Raw genomic sequence first — 16,870 nt, 5'->3', positions numbered from 1 at the left:
TTCTGCCAACTCAGCAGAATGGGAACTCCAGCTAACCCTGCTTGCACTTGTCTCGCCCCCAGCACCTCTGGACGAGAAGTGAATGTGGCTGGGTCTGCCATGAGATTTCTCCCTCAGTGAGCCATGCTGAGGCTTGGATTGTGTTAGGGCTTCTATCCAGAAGAAAATGATACATTCTTAAACTCATCTACTGTTGGTAATATTCTAAACTTCAAAAAAGAGCTGAAAAGGTTTATCTGGTAGAAATCATTAATTTCCCAGCACCCCCTAACCAATTCTGGATGTACAGCCAGTGAGGTGTGTGATATCTTCAGCCCATGCTGGTACATCAGCTTGTGGATTTGGCAGATGTGCAGATGTGCTCCTCCCAACAGAATGCATAACTCTGTTTGGGCGCTGCATGAGCCCTGAGCCACCAACTTGCCAGAGATGTTGGATGCTGAGTTGTGTCTGGACCAATACCCATTCTGGGCCGGTCACCTCAGGGCTAGCCATGAGAAATAACAGCCCTGCCAGAAGGAGGAAGGTGCACAACTATTTCCTATGAACCATCTGGGATTAAATCAAACCAGTCCCAGCTGCCCATGGGTGTGCAGGTGGTGAAATCATTGGCACCACCAGTTGCACAAAGCACATCCATGCAGCTGAGCCCACGTCTCATATTCTGGGGAGACTGGCATTGTGTGTTAACTGGAATTTCCTGTAAACCAAGTGCCCTTGCAGTAGAAAGAAATGGCCAGGAAACAGCTGTGCACATGCAAAGCACTTTTACTACTTGCCTGATGTTTTCCTCAGCATCACATTTTCTTTTTTTTTTTTTTCCAAAATGCTTAAATCCTGTGCAAACAACAGTTTTGTCCCAAGCTTCCTGTATGACAGTAGCCAAGGGAAACAGCTTCATCTGGGGTGATCCGTTGAAGCCACACACCTTACTGCATGGGAATAGGGGGATTGGGGATTATTCAGCAGACGTTGAAAAATGTTAATATTTTATCAGCCACAGAGTAAACAGATAAAGCGGAAACCGCTTTATATTTTTCTGAAATGTTAATAATGGACCGATAATCTCCAAAGCCTGCATACTTCCTGTGATTCAAAAGGCACTGCGTGTACTCAGCATTCACAGTGCAGCCCTGGCACAAGTCACACACCCTCTCCAAGAAAAGACGACGTTGGTCTGATCAGGAACATGGCCCAGAAGCCAAAAGCTGCTTTCTGCAGTTTCTTAATGGCAAGCGCAGAGCCACAGGGAAGAGCAGCTGTGGCAGCAGCACTCCTAAGTGCTGCCTGCAGTGCAACCCACAGCTCTCCTCAGAGCTGGAACCCAGCAACTGGTTCAGAGCCCAGAAACACCTGTAAGTAGCTTGGCAGCTATGTAAAGATTATCTGTTGACAACTAGAATTGTGGAAGGACTTCAGGATTTGAGCCAATCCTGAGTGATTAGAATTAGATCCGCTATGAGGCCCACGTAAAGTCCATTGCACCGCATATCTGCTCCAGGAGTTTGTCTTCCTCTGTGGCACCAGACAACCCTAGGACTGCACTGCTGGGTTGGATCCAGCAGCCAGCAATGGTAGTGAGTAGGGTTTGCACCTTGCATACTTATGCAAACACAGAGGCTAGTCCCTGCCCAATTATGGGGCAGAAAGTGCACAAATATCACAATGATAGCAGAAAAATCCTGCAGGTCACCTTTGCCTTGTGCCTAATGATGCTTGGTTTCCAGTTCCAGTGTTCTAGATCCTGAGAAGTCAAGTTAGCCTTTTTGCAAACATCGGTGACTGTAAGTCAGTGCAGGATGCAATGCATCTCCTAGTCTTATGTTGGTGCCTATAAGCTACAGGTCAATTTGAGTATAGTAATATAAGACGTGTCTCTGGATACCAGTTTACACTATGGATTGTGTCAGGTCTCTGCAAACTTACCCAGTTCTTACATCCAGAGTGTCTTCTGAAATCAAAATCAAATTCCTGTATTTGTTCTACATATATAATTTCTCTGGCTTTGTGTCCGGGAACGCTGATGCTTTGCTGTCAGACACTGAAAGTTACTGCCTCTTACAGACCTGTGCAGAAACTGACAGGTAAAAAATTCCTTTCCTGCGCCAACTTAATGCTATTTTTCTTTTGCAGTCAAGGATCTTAACACACACACACACACACATACATACAATTTCTATACCTACTACCAAAGCCTGGGCACACGTTGCAGTCTCCTGTTTCTCCCAGGTTTCACTGAGACTTTGGCAAAAGCTGATGTCATACTGAAGGACTGGAGCCTGAGCAGAACAAACCCTGCACTCTAACTGGCAGCACAAGCTGACCTCTCTTTCAGGTTAGACTTTGTCTCAGGTCTCTGCATGCACATCCCTGTGCCTTTCTTCAGCATGTAACTATTGCCAAGTGCAGAAGATAATAACTGCTCTTCACTATACTGATGGCTTTTCCTCCAAACCACAGCTAGGCAGCCCCCTTCTGCTCTAAACATCAGAGACAAGGGGGACTTTGCCTAGTTTGCTGATGCCCACAAGGCAGATAATTTTCCTTGGTGACCACATTAACTGCATTTGTTTTTTTTCAAATTGAATATAACTCAAATACAAAGCTTATGGAATTCTCCCATATCCTTCCTTGTAATTAAAATCCATGACTTTCTCAATGTCATTTAGATTTTATTACGGATCAGGTGTATATATTGTCAGCAGCAATTTAATTGAAGTTTAAAAAGTGCTGGGCAGATTTCTGGAATACCGAAACTTCATTTGTCACCAGTGTTTTTGTAGGTCTTGTTAGTGAAAGTCTCCTGAGAACCATCTCAGTGTGATCGCTGCCCTGCCCTGAGATTGTGATGAGCAGGGAGGTCAGGTGCCACACAGTTGCACTGCCTCTTCTCTGCTGGCTCTGTGTGTCTCTATTCCAGGCTGCCCAGGCCTGGCTGTTGGGGTGGGAGCTCCTCAGAGACACCCGGGCTGCCAGGCTGCCCCGTAGCCCTGGAGATAAGGGGAGGTGGCTGATTGCACCCAGCTCTGCTGCAGCCTGGGCTCTGGCAGCTCCCCCAGGGCGCTGTGCACTGCAGGGGATGCCTGATGGGATTCCCAGACGCTCTGGCTCCTGTTTTGGCCCACAGTTTCAAGTAAACAGTTTGGCACTACTTCCGTTTTCAATTCCTGTTTTCCTTTGCAAGCACGTGGGCAAAATGAGCTCACATTCCTGAGTCATATGGGCTACCTTGACCAGATTGGTTGCGCCTTAAAAGACTGTTTTCTGTTCTGTTTTTCTTTGCTTTTGCATGCATGTTGCTGCTGCCCAGCAATGACTAAATATTGACATGCAACATTCACCAATGACTAAATGTTCACTGAAACAGAGGGCTTTCCACTGACAAGGCTCCTTGGTCTGCTCCAAACCAGCGGGTGACAAGAGAGCACTCACCTCCTGCTGCCTCTCCCAGGGTGCTGGAACTGCCCAGGCTGCCAGTCCACAACACCAAGTCTGGCTGTTGGCAGCACTGGAGCTGCAATCACTGGGAGTTTGATGCTGGCGATGCTGCTGGGACAAATTTATCATCAGGGAAAAGCCTTCTCCCTAGAAGCTCATGTGAATGCTATGTGCAGCGGCCTCCATCCATCCACTTGCCTGCATTCCCCAGCAGGTGTTTTCATTGAATTAGTTTTTAGAAATGTATATTTACCCAGCCATGTTCAGCTGAGGTGCAACATCTGCTTTTCAGTAAGATCTTGATTTTTGCACTATTCTACAGCTGGGCTGGGGGCTGAGGGGTTTAAATGACTGGTTCAGGTTCAAAATGTTGTGCAGAAGCTTAGGTGGGATTAGAGCTCAGGATGCTCCCAGCTTAATCCTCGCCTTCTCTAACCTCTGCCCAGCCACAGGGCCTCTTTGGGTGCAAGGAGAAATTGTTCATGACACTGGGGTATGTAATTCTGTAGCTGCGTACACCAGCAAGTGATTTACCTAGAAAGAAATCCATCAATCCAGAAAGTAATCCATCTCCAGCTAAAATTCAGCTTCATGTTACCTCTAGCATAGGATGCCTTAGGTTTTGGGGTCACTGTGATGAGAACAGCTCAGAGAACAGGAGATCCATTTCATGGATAATGCCATTTAAAAATTTGGTATCAGTCCAAGCAAAAATGAACATAGAAAATGTTTCCTCCAGGTCTGCTCTCTGCTTATCCTCGGTGAACTACGCAGATTACATTCTATAAGCCTTTCATTATATGTCATATTTTCCAAATCTTGCCTCATTTAGACACATGTTTTTGGGATCTCATCCCAGTTTTCTCCACATCCTTTTGAAGGGAAGGTCCAAGAACAAGACAGAATATTCTTGCAGTGGTCTCAGTAATTCCCCATCCAAAGACATATCACCTTCTTTTCACCTCATAGTACCCTCTTGGTGAGTTCACGTGCTCTCAGTCATAGTTTTACACTGCTGCTTTCACGCTCTCCAGAGCTCCTCTAATGTCTTTAGGTCTTTGCATCCTAGAAATGAGACCTTCAATTCTCATGCTGGGTTTTTGATTTTCATTTGATCAAATTCAAGTGCACGTTGGTCAGGCAAGCCGAGGCCTCACAGCAGTTTGTGGAGCTGTTCTTTATCTTTGTCAACAGCAGCCAGTCTGACCCAGTTTATCTCTTGATAAATTTATATTTGGTTTAATATCCTAAAGAAAGGATGTGGCTGCATTTGGGCAAGATCAGTGCCTGCTATGGATCTACCATAAGCAGCCCCGTTTCATTGCATGGCCTCCTTTCCATCTATTTTGTGTTCTAACAGTTCCCTAATCGTAATCAACTTCAGAATTGCTACTGTTATGCAGAGTGCTTACCATTTTTATCAGAACAGCTTGCAGATTAAGTTTTATGCCTTACAGGAAGCTCAGTTTTATATCAATGCAGCCATTTTTATTAATGAAGCTTGTAACTCCATCAAAAAACAATGCTAGTTTGGCAAAGCCTGTTTTCCAGAAAGCTATGTAGACTGGCATGAAATATGCTACCATTAAAACCTTCAGCACTTGTATCCAGGATCAGCCTTTCTACAAGCGGAAAGGAATCAATATCAGATTTGCTGACATAATTCCACCTGGGGTTTCCCATCCACCTCTGGTCAAATGCTCGCACAAGTTGCAGTTCTTTGCAGTGGAATTTCCCTCGTGCTCCAGAATTTCCTTAAAAGCAGCAGCAGCAGCAGCAGGTCGGAGTGCTGCCGCTTCCACTGATCTGAACCGTGTGCCGCTTGGCTGCTTCCTGGGGAGAGTTCTCCCTGCTTTGGGTGGAACACGGAGCACGCTGCTATCTCTGAAAGATAAACACGCCACTTTTCCTTCTTTTCAAACCAGGGACAGAAATGGCTATTACGAGACTTCCTGACTGATGAGGCAGCCCGTTACTTCTGAATACGTTTCCCATCATTCTCCATTACTTTTACTTTGGAAGGCGGGTTTTATTTTCCTTCTCATTCATGGTTATTTAATAACCCCAAGCAACTGCACTCTTACACACCATCAAACTGCAGGGGCTTAATTTCCATTGCTGCTTGTCCTTAAATAGGTTTTGATTAAGTGTAGGTTTAAATACTTAACTGTAATCTTAACAACCTCTTAACTCCCAATCATCAACACCAGCGAGTGTTGAAGTCACACGCAGAATGAGGTGGTCCTTTCTGCACAGCATAGCACTCCATGTCTGTGTGCAGTCTGACATCCTATCTGATCTCTACTGTGCAAACACCATTTGTGGCCTTTGGGAAGGTCTGAACTGCGTGCCTCAATGAATATCTTTATTAAAATATATCTTAGTTTATATAGTACTTACTTACTTTATCTGTGCCACTTCAAACTCTCCGTTTCAGGTGCAGATGTTAGTGAGTAAACATTTTGTCTCACCACCAGATCTGTGGATTCAGACAAGCATGGAAGGATGTAAGTAGGAGCTGACTGACTCATAGAAACATTTATTTTCATCTGATAGCCAACATGGAAGCCCTCTATTCAAGATCAGTTCTATTCGGACAGAGAATAGCTTTCTGTAACAGAAAGCTTTAGGCTTGCCAAGCCAAGGATGCAATCTCAAGCTTATCTCATCTCTCTGATCATATCTGTCTCTGAAAAAGGCATGATTCTCCTTTGTCAGCTCATGCCATGGCATAGACATTCACAGGGATGCTGAGCAGTGCTCATCAAAGAGAGCTACGGCTGGAAGTGGTGTTGCCTCTGTGTTGAACACTGCGACAGGAGGTGCCTGAGACCTACCAAGGCTCTGCAGAAGTGTAGGCTCTTCTCTTAGTCTGTTCCTAAGGAGTACCATCGCCTTTTGCTATTGTTGCCCAGAAAAATCTCTGATGCTGTGACGTTCACGGATGGTAGCATGTGATGTGCTACCTTAGTTCCTCATAGTTGGTTTGCCCTGCTTGGTCAGCGACTCTGTTTCAAAAGGGAGGATATCCAGGACTGTTTGCTAATAAAAGTTATCGATAATCATGTGTGTAAAGTTCATGAATTTCCTAACACTTGCCAGTGTTTTCACATTAAGCCAGGGGCTGTCCAAATTCCTGTAGGTAATAAATCACATGCCTCACCCTCTGCACAACAGCAGAGCCAAGTTTACTGAATAAAATATTCACACGGTGCCTATTCATCTCTTGCGGTTAGGGCCCATTCAGGTGAGCACAGGAATCCAGCCAGTGACTGGCAGCAGTTTCCTGGCTCAGGTGCAGGCAGCCTGCTGATCCCACTCACCAAACCGATGCCCCAGTGGCTGCAGTTTGCTGACGCCTTAGGGAGAGGGCTCTGCACATGGCGGGGTGAAGCCAGTGAGCAACCTGGGCCTTACAAGGGTGAATGTAGGCCATTCCTCTGCTTGCACAGGGCCTGACCACCTGACGCTATCATCAAGACGTTCTTCTCAGGCTGCAAGATTTCTGTGGTGACTCTGTGTTCAAACAAAGCAAAGCGCCTGTTGCATCCCATAAAGCAGACTGTCACAATAAAGATTTAACAAGAATATTAATGTCATTGGCTAAAAAGAAAGATGCTGTTTAAATGATTATTTTCCTTGAGTGTTTTAACAGAAGTTTTAGTTCAGTATAAAGAGCGGCTTTGCCTTCTTTTATAAGAATTGGCAGGAAGAGGTAATATTTTAGCTGACGCGTAATCTATCTTGACTCTATTGCTTTTTTATTGTTTGTCAGAAAGGCCCTGGGGGTAAACATTATTTCTTTGTCTGTTTGGGCCCTGGCTTTATGCCAGGGACACATTTCTCACATCAAGCATGTTTCTGCATACCAGTGGGGGATAGACTGGGTGAGGACGAATTACCAGCTCTGCACACAGGCCTCTCCGGTGCCATTTACACATCTGCAGAGAGGTCATGGGAGTCAGAGAGTGCAAGGGGGAAGGAGCTGCAGGGAGCTCCCCTGGCTCCCCTGGAAGCTGTCGGCTGACAGCTCAGCCCAGCACCTTGTGCCTTGCTCCCAGCACTTGTGTCGGAAGAGCTGCAAACCTCTCAGCCAGTGCTGTGGGCCAGACAGCCAGCCAGACATGCTCTCTGTGTGCATGGATGAGCCCAGGCAATGACTTAGCAGTGATCTGCTGATTCAGGTGAAACGATTTCTCTCACTTGATCTCATGCACCATTCAATAAAGAGCTGACTTACATTCTCAGCAAAGCTCTTGTGCTTTGCAGTTTGGAGAGCTCATTTCCCTAGATGCCAGCTTTGGAGTCAGTTTTCCTGGGACGCCCAAGCACACAGCAATTGCTAAGTGCCTTTGTTATCATCCACACCTAATAAAGGTTTATAACTGTATGCCCTCCTCTGTCCCACCACGTCAGCATCACCTCCTTGGCGAATAGTTGAGATATTAAGTCCAGTACTTTTCTGGCCTCTTTGGTCCCTTGGGCTTGTATGGGCAGTCCTCTCTGATAAGCTGTATGCAAACATCTCCATTGCATAGGGCTCCCCATACAGGAGATTACTGTAGCTCTACTGCTAAACCCAGCCCACTTCCCAATTCCTGTCTTGCTGCTCTCACCACTGAGGTAGAGACTGTTTGGCCTGCCTTGACGCATGTAAAGACTTCTCTACATACAAAACCAATTGTTCTCTCCTTTCTCTAGAAGATCAGCAGGTTTCTGTTCCCAGAACCAGGTTTGTTCCTGGTGCCTTCTACTAGACTGACTGGGTTTATAGCTGTTACTCTGTGCAGCAGAAGAGCGAAAACAGAGTCCTGATCTTACTGAAATACAGGATATTAAGTTGATAGATGTCAACTTAAGCCTGGGCTCTGCATTTCAAGAGAGCTGAGTGTAAAGGAAGCAGTGAACAGCCAGGAGGTGTCAGTGAAATCCTGGTCTTTTAGCAGGGCCAAAGTCTCTTCTCCTGATAAGAGGTTCAGGTTATCCAGAGCCTTTCTAGGTTTCTTCACCAAGCAGTGAGAAGTTTATTGTTCAGTGAGCTCAGAAGAATTTGAAACAGAGCCAACCAGCCATAGGAAAACCAAGCTGGCAACACACTCATGCAGAAAAAAAAAAGGAAAAAAAAGAAGAAAAAAGAAAGGAAAAGGATAAGGAAAAAAGAAAAGGGAAAGGAAAAGGAAGAGGAAGAGGATGTTTCTTATTAAAACTTGTGAGACGTGTGGACACAAGTGTTGAGGGGGAAGCAGAAAAGAGAAATACTTCCAGGTGCTGAGAGGTGGTCATGGAGGTCTTGTCTGGATATATCCAACTTCCCAGTTTGGTTCTTGAGGCTCATCTAGACTGACAACATGGAGGAAGCCTAGGATGCTCCTTATGCTCAGTGTGTCCTGCTGGGGGGCAGACAAAAGAAAGACTGCTTTGCTGGAAGCTCTGGGGATTCAGCTGGCAGCAGCTACTGTGGCAAGGTTGGGTCCAAACGGTGAGGATACTGTCAGCTGTCTTGCTTGGGTGTAAAACAGAATTAAATTGAGTTTCCAAGTCAAATGCCTTCTCATAATGCATTACTTAGGACTGGTGAAGTTTGCCCTTCCGGAGGAGAACAGAAAGATCTGGTTAAGGTCCTTTGGAAATGACTCACTCTTTTTTTTTCAGTTTAAGGTTTGATGGCTTCTGTGGGTGGCTTATGAGCTGAACCTTCTCACCAAGCACAAGGACAGAGGGGGCTGTCACATATTCCATAAAGAACCATCAGCTGAAAACCATGCATCACCTCGTGGGAATCTCAGTCAAGTAAGACATTTCCAGCATCTTTCTGAGTATTTGTTCAGTACCAAGAAGTATTAGGAGATTAAATTGTATTCAGTTATTATGAAGCTCACACCCCTGCCATGAATGTTGACTGAGATTTTTTTCTGGCAAAGTCATTTAGGGAAGTCCCTCTCTTTTCACAGTAGAGACATCAATAGACATTTCATCAGAAATTTCCAAGGGTGAAGAAGTAGTTTTGTCTACTATGTGGAACATGAACACTATTCCTTCAGACCTGGTTCAGGTCCTGGCTGTGCCACAGACCTCCGGGTCTCAGTCTGGGACTAAGCCTGCCCTGTCCTCCCGTGTGTCTGTGCTTCAGGTTGTCGAGGAAGAGAGCTTACACAGCAGCATATCTGTAAGGTCTATGCAGATCCATGTAGAATCTGGTTAGAGGCTCCATCCTGCGGACACCCTGCACTTCATGCCACAAACACTGCAGTGATAAGCTATCCTCAGAGCAGCCCTGCTTCACAAGAGAACATTGCTCTGTCCAACCAGAGATTATGCATTGCTCATTAAAAGCAGGCAGTAAGGAGAGCTAGCAGGAAATGAGCCTTAGATCAGGGGTTTTCCTTGCGTTTCTTTTACTGCATCCATTAAGCTCATTTCCCCCACATCTGGCATGTTGGGGCCTTCTAATTCTTAAATCAGCCATGAGAGAAATAATGGAAAAGGAATTGAAATCACAAAGGAGCATGTGCTCAGAGATCTTCCTTTTGTAGGTGTAAAAGCAAGGAGAGTGAAGGGGGAACAGATTCTAAAACATTTGCTCTTTCAGGGATGGGTGCAAGTGCTGGGCTGTTGTTTTTGTTGAAAGCTCTGGGGGCAAAGAGGTTTTTGTCAATGTTTTACAAATCTTTGGATGACGGTTTGAAACTGCAGCAAGAAATGTGATTCCTGGCTTAGCAGACAGGTTCTGCAAGTCAAGCTTTCTGTTTATTTTAATATTTCAGGGATCCTTCAGTGTGTGTCACATGGACAAAAAGAAAGGGGGAAACTCCTCCTCCTGCATGAACACAGCAGCAGAATTGTCTTAAAGGTGCCGAGTTCCCACAATCCATGTGCAGCACACACGGTCCTCTTCCCACCCAGACCATCCCAGCGGGGAAGTCCTGCTGGGCCAGCTCAGCCCCATGGGTGCACCTGGCTGTGGACTTGCACGAACACCGTGAGTACCATCGAGCTAAATTATAAGCTAAAACCAGAGGCCATCCAGGTGATGGTTTCTAAGCATCTTCCAAGAGAAGTGGGAGAAACCCCTTGCCCAAATCTTCTAACGCTCTGCTGGAAGCCGTGCACATAGGACCCGTGGGGTCTCTCTTGCATTTCTGCTGTAGGTGGTCTCCTGAATCAACTACATAAAGACTCCAGACACAGCTATAAGAATGTAGAAATGTGTAACTTCTGTTGTATGTAGAAATGCACGTATAGCTTGTAGCTCTAAGTACTTCTATCTGCTTCTAGTGTCTAGAACATGAAGTTGCATGGAGGGTTTGCTCCTGTGACTGAGGCTGCGGTACAGAAGAGTGCATTAACCTAGAGATGTGGTACATATCCGTGGTCAGCTCACCATTTTCTCACATGCTTGTTTTCTAGAGGTGCTCATGAAGGCTGTGATCAGACAGCAGACTGTATGGTCTTCTTAAGGTAAACTGACCAAGCTGTCACTGTCAAAATCCTTGAACTGTTTTAACAACTGGGAAGGTATTTGCTAGGTAGTTGCACGCCAGTTGGTTGCAATTTATCTGTATTTGCTGCTAAGTAACAAAATTGATTGACTGGTGAGCTTATCCTATCTTTAAAATGGCTTTTAAAAGCACAGATAACAACTGGACAGCTGGTGAATCTGTATTTCTATCAAAAAGAGGAGAACGTATTTTCTAAGGGACTAGCTGCTTTTTGTAAATAGAATTTGCCCCAGCTCTAAACTAAAAATGCTTCTTGGGTTTTTCTGCAGAGCTCGGTATCCCTTTTGCATCCCTCCTTTCCTTCCACACTGTTATCCAATACGCTTTGTGATCATCAATGAATTTCGAGCACATACGTGCCAAAATGGAGCTGTGTGATGTGACAGATGATGGACTCTTTTCAAACAAAAGGAAAGGATGGCAGCCCGTGTGCTATTGGGGATGCTACCTGTCCCCCAGCCAAACACATTCCTCTGCAGCAGTGAGTGCCTGAATGGCACTATGGCAATTAGTCATGGGAATTTTAGTCAAAGCAGGGAAAAGGGAATCCTTGTTCCCAACAGATAATTAATTTAATTCTACAGGAATGTAAAAACCTCCTCCAGAGCCCATAAAAACCTTCCTTGTGGTTGGCTTGCTCTTAATAGAACAAGGAAAAATGTGATCCATTTGGTTAAAACAAGCCTCCCTACTGAGGGCAATTATGTTGACAGAGGAGCAGAAATCTGTTAAGCACATAATCCATAGCTACAGAAAATCAAGAAGCTAAGTATTTGTCCAGTAGTCCCTTTTTTACTGTGTGTCATGTTCTAATGTCTGAATGTCCTTCCCAGAGGGAACCAGCGCCTTCATAGGCTTCTAAGTTTGGGGACAGTTGAACAGTTTTGACATGAAGTCATGAAACATGTCAGTGCTTTTAACCTAGGCTTTGTAGCAAATCAGGGTGTGTTGACACAGTGCTGGACAGGTGGCATTCAGCCCTGATTTTTGACTGTAGACACGTCAGGGTGAGCCCTGGGTTCTCTGCAACTGAGAAGCATAAGGATATCTAAAGCCTGCTGCTAACAGTGCAACTTCTTTGCTGACATACCAAACCACTGTAACACCATCCTGCACAGGTTAGTAGTCTGTGTATGACTGAATGGGTGATGTGAGAGGAGGTGTCACATCCGGTCCTCACACTGAGGTGTTTCTGACGTCACAAGGAAGAATAGGAGCTGCAAAATAAAAAGAGTGCATTTAATGTCAGGAGAGAACATAGGCCCACCTATGATGTTAGCTCAAGCACCAGTGCATGGCAGTCAAGATGGGTTAGATCAGCCCCAAGGTGGCCCCAGTCTGTGCCAGCAGCACCTGAGCAGCCTCTGCACCCTTCCAGCAGGCCATTCTATGATATGATATGATATATGATATGATATGATATGATATGATATGATATGATATGACCAGGCAGAAACTCTCCGGTCACTTTGTACTCCAGCTGCTCTGTCTTTGCTGAGCCAGGTTCTCTGAGCTGCAGGACTGAGACACAGGCTGGCTAGGCTGCACACACACAGCCACAGGTTCTCATCACAGGAGTTGGATGACAGCATTTCATAGAGGCAATGTTTTATTTTCTCTGCTGCCCAATAGCCGTGGCTCTGTGTTGGGGAGGACCCTTATGGGGGCAGCAGAATTCCTGCTGGGAGAGCTGCAGAGCCCCTGCAGGGCATTTTCCTCTGCCCATGGGAACTCAGCGGGCTGCGCAGAGCCCGGCATCCTGAAACCACGGCCCATCCATCAGCACGTTAGGCCATGTGTGATTACATTGGATTTCACCACCCTCACCGCTCTCCTTCATGTGTTTATAATCACCATCGTTATTCTAGAGTTACAGAGCAGAAGCATCCTATGCAAATCAGGGATGCCAGGTCAGCAAATGAATTGTGGCATCTCCTCTTTTCAAAAAACCTGAGCCCTTGGAGGGTTACTTGCTGCATACCACAGGAAAAGCATATGCAGTGAAACCCACTGGAACTGAGTCACTGGTTTTTTCATAGCCTGAGTTTGCCATAAACAGCTGAGTTTGGGATGCAGAAGCATGCTAGGTTACAGGGAAATCATTTCAGAAAGCTTTTCATGGTCTCACAGTACATCCGTTGAGTCTCACTCAGGAGGCTTCTGGCTCTGCACATGCAGTGTATCATCTCCATTTGCCTTAGTTTTCCCCATCGATGACCTCCAGTCATGGTAAAAAAAAAACACCCTTTTGTCAGAGATAGCAGGATATCCTAAGTGTAAATTAACATCTAGTGCCAGGGCAGCCCCAGCAATGCTGTGATTATAATAGAGATTTTTGTTTCTTGAAGTTTCAGGAAAGTTACTGCATAAGAAGCAGAATTAGTAAGATCTGTCTTCTATCTCTGTTTCTGAATCTCAGCTTAGGCGCGTTACAACCCCACCTTTCCTGCAATCAGATATATCCTTGTACAAGAGGCATACATGGTCCCTGGAATGGTACCAAGACACATCACTCACATCCCCATCACACGGGCACCAGCTGAGAAGAGTGCTGGGCCTCAGAGAGTTCCCTGGCTTCCCACATAGGGCTAGGTTTGTAAGAATGTCCCATTGCAGACCTCACTGTGAGGGCCAGGCCAGGCGTATTATTTCTGGAGAGCTTTGGCATCAGCTCTGTGACCCTGCAGCCCTGGGTGAGCAAGCTTACAGCTCATGTAGCTGCGTAGTGAGCAGTGGCTGATCTATGCAGAGGATGGGGAGAGCAAGAAAGACAGGCCTACAGCAAATGCAGCCTGGCTACCAGCATGTAGCACATAGCATGCTGCCAGTGGTTGCTGCCCCTTGCTGTACACCTCAAATACGCTGCTCTGCAGTCTCAGCACAGATGGGACCCGGGTCTCCAGTGTATGTCCCCATGTGCTAAGTGGATCTGCAGACTGTCTCATGTCCCTCTGTTCTGTGACACCAAGCAGCTCCCAGTGGAGATGAGAAGTCACTCAGCAGTGCTTTTCCATGTGCCTTGGTCCTGCCCCTGTCTGTGCACCCAGCCAAGTCCCAGAGTGACAGTGTAGGCAAAAGTCGGGCCAGGGGCTGCACAGGGTATGTTCCTGCTGCCCATGTAGGCATAGCAAGTTTCCTGTCATACCAGGAAAGGTAGGCTACACTGTTCAGGACACATTAAACACAGGATCTAGTTAATTTATGTGACCTGGCACTCTGAAAACTAATAAAAGCCAGTTTATGCTTTCACTTGTACATGATTAATGGGAGAGCTCTCCATCATATATCACAGTCCATGTCCTAGCTGGACAAAAATGTACAGATTATGGAAGAAATTGGGAATTAACAAAACAGCTGTTAACTGAGCTAGAAATACTCTACCACAGTGCCGCTGTAAATCAGAGAATCGCCTGTGACAGTTCTCCCTGGCTGTTTGCACGGGGCTGCTCACAGCAGAGCCAGAGGATTCCCTCTCCTAGGGAAGGGGCCTGCCCAGGGCTAGGTGTGGGTGGACTCGTGGCAGCCAAAGCCCTGGCCTCCAGGAGCTTGCACACAGAGCAAGGTAAAAATCAGCAGCAAGCCAGTGAATGGCTTTCCTGTACTCACCGCACAGGCTGCTGCTCTGCTTAGTCTTCTGAGTTGCCTGACTGGCAGTTTGGTGTATAGCTCTTGGAGAGCAATTAGTCTGTAGTAACATTTAATATATTTACAGAGACGCAAAGAAAAGGAACTTCCTCTCTCAGGATAGGCAGGGTGCAAAGTGCCAAAGTCACATAAAAGGCATTGCTGAATGGGTCACTCCAGGCAGAAACAGGTTTCCAAGAGGGAAGAGCCAGATGCGAGGATGCAGCGACCTGGAGTCGCTCTGGATCACAACAACTGGACCCATGGGAACTCGGAGCCCCATAGCCCTTGTCCTGGCTGACACACGGTGCCCATCTTGCTGTGTATGTTCAACGCAGGCAGCTTGATAAAAGCCTGCCTTCCTGCCACTTTCGAAATAGGTTTATTTCCTGACCTAGGCAACATCACTGGAGCAGCAAGAAAAAACAGTGGCTAACAGGCACATCCTTTGCCTGATCCTCTGAGGGCCAGAGGTGGACCTTGCCCAGCAGGATGTGGGGAGCCAGAGCACTATGATTGGTCACACGCCACCAGCAGAAACAAAGCAAAAAAGATGCTTCACAATAGTGAAAAATAAAATACAGAGTAAAAGAGAGTATTTATGTCATTTCCTGATGGGCAGTTATATAGCATGATAACAGGATGGGGTCCCACTGTCAGTTCCTGGACAGCTCGGGCGATTTCCCATAACCCCAGTGACTAAATAATGTCATGAGGTGAGCCTGAAGCCCGCCGTGCATCCTGCTTCCCTCATTTCCCCAGGCACTGCAAGCAGCACCTGGCTCATGCAGGACGTGAGGATCCATCCCAGTGCGGTCAGACACACCTGGGGAACCATGAGCCTTTCACCACCTTGAAAAAGAATCAGGAGCAAGGGAGAACTCTAGAATATGCAGCTCTGAGGGCGTTTGCCCTGCAAAAGGATCTAGCACTGCTGGTTCCCACCAACTCCTGTTGCAAAATGGGGGCCTGGTAAGTTGCAGGCAGACAGCCCTGAGTAAGATGTAGAGAGAGGATCCCCATTTACTGCTCATGGGAAAAGGCAACGTTTTGTTGGTCAACAGTGAAGACACGTGGTCCAAATTCTGAACAGTGACTACACAGCAGGCTGGTCCTTCATGTGCTCATGATTTTAGGTGTAAATCACAGGTTTGTTGCCACAGTTCTGTCCAGCATAGTCCAAGTGGCATCATTCATCTGGCAGATGGGATCTTTCCATCAGTCTGTCTGCAGAGAGAAGCAGCTCCATCCTCCCCAGCACAGCGGCAGGAGCCCAGGGCAGGGCAGGACCTGTGCTGAGCAGGCTGTGCTGAGGCCGGCTGCCTGCTGCAGAGTCCTTGCTCTCGCAGCAGGGTTGCTTGATGGATCACCTGTAAAGACAAACCCACTTAAACTTTCCAAGGATTCAAACAAATGCCTTATGGCCCATCAGGGGATCTCCCCTTGACTTGTTCCTTTGGATCATGTGTTTAAGTCATCATTTTCTATCCCCACTTTGGAGATCCGCAACTTGCTGCTGGGGCACCATCCATCCTCAGACATAGTTCAGCATACTCATAAAGATTCACTGCCAGCTCACCCCAGTAACAAAAGCCCATCAGAACAAACTTGGACGTTTTAATGGCTTCAGAGATCCTGCTAACAATGTTAGAAAGTATTTTTTAAAGTACTCCACAGTTCTCCTAAACACCATTCTCCTTAAGAGCAGGTACCAGAGAACTAACAAAGTGATGCTACTTACACCATTCGTACCGTTCAGCATTGTAAGGCTGCTGTCTTCACGAGCTACTGCTGAAGTCTGCATGGCACAAGGAGTCACTGGCTACAGGCTGAGATTCTCAGCTGATGGAGGAGCAGAGGCATCAGGGCTGTGGGCTGGGCAGCACCCATCACTTTGGCTTTCTTTTCCACACCATTGGAATCAGGATCCTCAGTACAGACAGGCAGATCCTGCCAGCAGCCTGGAGCCTTGTCGTGAGGGCCTTTCTCAGGAGTGCCCTGATGGGAACGACGTCCCTTGTTGGTGGCAATGAAGAAACAGGAGATGAGTCCTTCTTGCCTGTTTTATCACTACAAAAACAACTGGGCCAAAGAAGCCTGGTTGTTGATCAAAAAGAGCAAAGGAGTTGAAAACTGCTTTTATTGAGAGAAAAGAAAGAATCATTTCTCCCTCAGACAAAAGCCAGACAGTCAGATATCGATGTTTTCGGTGCTGACCAGCCACCAGGCAACAAGATGCTGTCAGCATGACCCCACCAGCAGCCCTGAGCTCTGCTCCGCTGGTGGCTCTGGCCGTGCAAAAGGATTTC

The sequence above is a fragment of the Lagopus leucura genome, unplaced genomic scaffold, assembly GCF_019238085.1.
Source record: "Lagopus leucura isolate 7727_CA_CO unplaced genomic scaffold, USGS_WTPT01 Super-Scaffold_806, whole genome shotgun sequence".
Lineage (NCBI taxonomy): Eukaryota > Metazoa > Chordata > Aves > Galliformes > Phasianidae > Lagopus > Lagopus leucura.
The sequence above is the reverse complement of the archived record's forward strand: the minus strand, read 5'-3'. Positions refer to the sequence as shown.